Here is a 5,115-nt window from a genome sequence, read left to right as displayed (position 1 = left end):
GTGGGCCCCACCCAAAAAATCAGCCCTATCTGGAACTCAGGTGGCCCACACGGCAGGAAACAGTGAGGGTTGAACGTCTACCATTAAAACCCCTTTGTGGTCTAGAAGTTTTGGATCAATATGATATTTGTTTTTACTCTCCATCCGGGTCTGTGTGACCTCGTCAATAGATTGGATGGCAAATAAGCGTTATGGTAGGCCCTACGTGGGACCCGCCAATGATGTATGTGTTTTGCTCACACCATCCATGGCAGTGGATGCTGGAACCCACCATGGTGTATGTGTTCTTTCGCACCATCCACACCACTAGACGGTGGGTCCCAATGATGTATGTGTTCTCTCCACACCATCTATCCTTATGGGACCCACCATGATGCATGTGTTGCATCTAATCGGTTCAACCATTTTGAAAGCTCATTTTATGGCAGGAGCTAAAGAATGAGATGGATCTAGGATCAAGTGGACCACCCAACAAAAAGGCAGTGGGATTGAGCTTCTGCCATTGAAACTCTTTTGTTGTCACAAAAGTTTCGATCATTAGGAAATTTGTTTTCCTCTTAAATCTAGGTCTGTGTGACCATATGATCAGATTGGATAGAAAATAAATGCTATGGTGGGCCTTGAAATTTTAATGGTGGAAATCATTGTCACTACTATTATTTGGAGTGCGTCCAGTTGATCTTTTGATATGATTCATATATATATATATATATATATATATATATATTACATATTAATGTACTGGTGGCCGTCCTTTGAGACCCACCTTGATATATATAAGGTCCATATTGATGTACTTGTGATCATCCGTTGAGGCCACCTTGACATATATAAGGCTCATGTGATACGGACCATTAGATGTATTTGAGGCCCATGGGTCGAGGCCCAATGGGATGTACATAAGGCCCATTGTAATGTGATTCCACCGTGGTTTATGTGTTGACCTTTATAGCAGGTTATGCCTTGGGAGCAATGATGGTTTGATGCCCACATTGTAAGTACAATGTTGGTTAAATGTCCGCATTGTAACTCTCCTTAGGGCCCATTGATAGGCCCATACTTGTTGAGTATAGGCTGTCTAGGCCCATCTGCATTGTAAGCATAGTTCATTACTTTAGAACATGCTTAGTACAATTCCATGACTCATTTCATATGCATCATATGTATGCTTGATATGAGTAGTGACTGATCATAGCATATGCCATTGGGCAGATTATTTATGAGACTCACTGATAGGAGTTACTCACATGAGCATGTAGTATGCATAGTATTGTTGCATGACTGGACAGTATGATTCATGCATCTCGTATTTGTGTGTCATGATCATTGTACGCCCTAGCGACATCAAGGCCGTGGCTCCATAAGCACATCGTGGATAGCCATATCGGATACCAAAAATACTTGGTTCTAGCACTGTGGGCACTTAGGATGTCCTTGGGTGAAAGTCCCAGAACCTTTTTGGTATTAGGATCTACTCCAACGTCTAGACCGAGTGGATACACGAGCGCCCGAGTGCCGAATACCAGTAGGCCATGTCTCCCACTGTGTCGTGGTCGGTTGGAAGGGGGTGTGGCCTTATCCGCCTGAGGGGGCTATAAGCTAGGCTGAGTTTGACCAACTCGTAAATGAGTTTACTATCGATGAGACGAGTAGGTATTGACAGACTACTGGTTAGGCGGATAGTGAGGTCTCTTCCATTCGTTGGGCTATGTGGCTAGGGAGGCGACAGTTAGTGTGGAGTGTACTAGACCTCGGTGATATCCTAGAGAAGAACTGTACTGATATGTGTACTTGATGAGGACTGACATGCTTGTTTTGCATCACGCACACTACATCTGGCTATATAGGCCTTGCATTGAATGGTCTTGTTATGGCCGATAGCATTCATGCCTTGCATCATATAGCCTTGGTACGGCTGATTGTATTCAGGGACTTACTCGTATATTTGCCAGTAGAAGGATGAAGTGGAGTCCCGCAGTCACGGAACAGGAGTTCCAAGCTATTGTGTTCGCATAACACAAGTTCAGACATTACTTGATTGGGTCGAGGGTCTTTATTCACACCGATCACTTCGCTATCAAATAATGTCTGACCACTAACAATGCTAGAGTCACCAGGTGGATCATCCTACTTCAGGAGTTTGCGAAACCAACCTCTTGTGGAGAAACTAGTTGCTAATCACCGTTCCATTGTCATTTAGACTCAGCGCCCTTGGACAATGTGGTGAATAGTTTCTTGATGAAACGTCGGTTTTCTGTTAACGGTATTACTCCACTAACATTGCTCATTTGATTGTTTCAGGAATCACTCCGATTGGCCTCGTATTACTCTGATATTGTACACTTGGCACTCACCTTATGCACACACTTACACCCTCCCTCTAAGTTTTTATAAGCTTATGCATGACCGTTGCGTGCAGGTGTCGTTAGATCGCAGCAGCGTTAAGGCAGGAGCGCGTATCGAATTATTTTGGAGCTTTTTTATCACATTGTATTACCCTTTCGCACTGTAATTAAAGTTTTTGATATAGTGGATATGTGGTGATGTTGTTTTGTGACTTGGTTATGCTTGTGGTTATGCTCCATTACAAAAAAAAAAAGATTATACTAAAAATCTTTCTTGTAGGATCCCAGGACCAGAATCTGGCATGTGAGTGTTGGGATCCGAGAATTGGGCACTACGAAGGCTGTCGGCACTGGATTCGGCGATCGGAAATTTTATGAATCCGTTTTCTGAGTTTGGGGCGTGACACAATTCATACATCTCTCTGAATTGATGGACGGTGTGGATATAAAACACACTTCCTGGTGGAACCCATATAACTAGTGACATCACTTCAGTAGGAGTCTTGTAGAAAAAGATTGGCTACTCCCCCTACCACCAGGTGCTCTGTGGGCCCCACCATGATGTATGTATTTCATCCATGCCGTCCATATATTTTTCTATATCATTTTATGATATGAGATGAAAAAATGAGGTATATCCCAATCTCAAGAAACAATGTTGAGTGAACGTCGAACATTAAAATATTTTTAGGGGCCATAGAAGCTTTGGATCAAGATGATTTTTGTTTTTCCCTTGATCTGGGACTGTATGACATAATCAACGGATTGGATATCAAATAAACAGTACAGTGGGCCTTAGGAGGATTTTTAATGGTGGATATCTAATCACTATTGTTTTCATGTGGTGTGGACCACCTGAGATTTATATACCTCTAATTTTTGGGATCAAGCCTTAAAATAATATTTAAAAATGGATAAACGGAATGGATGAAACGCATATATCATTGTAGGGCCAATAGAGCATCGACCACTAGCCATTAATATCTGATGTGGTCCACTTGGGCTTTCGATCTGTCTCATTTTTGGATAATTATATTTTAAAAAAATCTTTTAAAGGAATGGATGGAGCGAATGAACCATGTGCATCACAGTGGGCCCCACAAAGCCCCTGATGGGGATAGTCCATCTCTAGGTCCATGCGGAGGCGAACCGTTCCATAAAAAATTGCCCCCCGCTCACGCCCATTTCATTTTCCCTCTCTGTTTCACTCCATCACCTTCCCTCTCTCTCTCTCTCACTCCACCTCCTACCCTCTCTCTCCATCTCTCATCTTCCAGCAACTCTCTCTCTCTCTCTCTCTCTCTCTCTCTCTCTCTCTCTCTCTCTCTCTCTCTCTCTCTCTCTCTCTCTCTCTCTCTCTCTCTGCAGGATTACCTCAAAACCATTATTCCTTTGCAGTTCATCACCGAGGGAGGCTTGATTCTCATCGTCAGAAATCCATGTAAGGAAAACCCTAACCGTGCATCTAATGCATCACCCACCTCCATGGTAATTTTCCTCTCTTCTTTAGTTCTAACATTTCATTCTTTTTTTAGTTTAGTCCTGAAACAATATTCCCCATTGACTCCAATCTCTCTCTCTCTCTCTCTCTCTCTCTCTCTCTGTTTTTTTAGAAATGTATGCATGCGTGAAGGCGGGGCATTTTTACGGCACCTTCTTTGTCTATATATTTTTTAAATTCTTTGTAATGTGGATTTTCAATGAATGAATGGGGTTTGGGTCTGTTTGGATGCTTGGAATGGCCATACATTCGGATCATCTCAAGTCTAGATGATCATCTCATTTTTGGGCTCAAGATGCTCCAGATGCACAAGGTAACTTGGTTAACTAACCTGATTTCTAGTTTATTATTACATATGAAAATGGTCTTCTAATGACTTAACTTTGTGCTGTGTATAATAGATTTAAAGGACAATATCTTAAGAGTAGGGGAAAGGAAGATTTCAATGCCATTTTTGCAAGGTTTACAACTTCAAAAGGGGTGTTTTGTGTGGATGTTGCTGATATTTATAATACAATCTCCCTCCTGTATTTCATGCATGCTAACTATTTGATAAAATGGCTCAATAAGGAGTGTTTTGTGTGGATGTAGCTGATATTTATAATACAATCTCCCTCTTGTATTTCATGCATGCTAATTGTTTGATGAAATGGCTCAAGAAGGAATGAGAAGCTAGCACTACTGTCATTAGGCTATGATCTGACTAATCCTTGATCTTGGGCATGTCGAGAAAAGTTTATCAAGATTGAGCAGGTTTCAATTTTTATAGTGATGCCTCTTATAATAGCTATTTCTTTCTCTATGTTCTGAAACACTTCTTACTAAGACTATGATGACACCTGTAACTTGATTGGACTGGCACTATGTGTCTCAACCTTAAGATCATGGGCCGGATCCTAGCTTATCTACTGAAGCACATGATTGCACAAAATTGGTAAAGAAAACTGATGAGCGATTGTGTCTTTGATTTTTTTAAATGATTGGCTCTCTCTGTCTTACTTCTGCCTACATTTACATCACTAAATCCATAAGGGCTCTTCCATTTACCATAGCCCTTTAGAACCTCATGATTGGCTCTCTCCGTCTTACTTCTTTTATAATAGTTAGCATGTTGGCAAATAGTTCTTTATGGCATTAGCAATGGAATTCAACTCAGTTCTAGATATAAGGCATTATATTGAATGGTCAATCAAAGTTGGTGTAAATATTTTTATATTGAATGGACAGTCAAATTTTGGTTTGGTGTAAAACTTGGCCAATTTTTGTATA

The 5,115-nt window shown here is 41.2% G+C and overlaps 1 long non-coding RNA gene across 1 annotated transcript; it reads left to right on the top strand.

Annotated features, from left to right (window-relative positions):
- Window positions 1-3,648: 3,648 nt before the first annotated feature.
- LOC131253971 (uncharacterized) lies at window positions 3,649-4,903 on the top strand. Its single transcript, XR_009175396.1, has 3 exons — window positions 3,649-3,833; window positions 3,959-4,159; window positions 4,248-4,903. It is a non-coding gene; the product is annotated as an uncharacterized LOC131253971 (long non-coding RNA).
- The last annotated feature ends 212 nt before the right edge of the window (window positions 4,904-5,115 follow it).

The sequence above is a fragment of the Magnolia sinica genome, chromosome 8 (assembly GCF_029962835.1).
Source record: "Magnolia sinica isolate HGM2019 chromosome 8, MsV1, whole genome shotgun sequence".
Taxonomy (NCBI): domain Eukaryota; kingdom Viridiplantae; phylum Streptophyta; class Magnoliopsida; order Magnoliales; family Magnoliaceae; genus Magnolia; species Magnolia sinica.
Note: the sequence above shows the minus strand (reverse complement) of the source record. Positions and strands in the feature narration are given on the sequence as shown.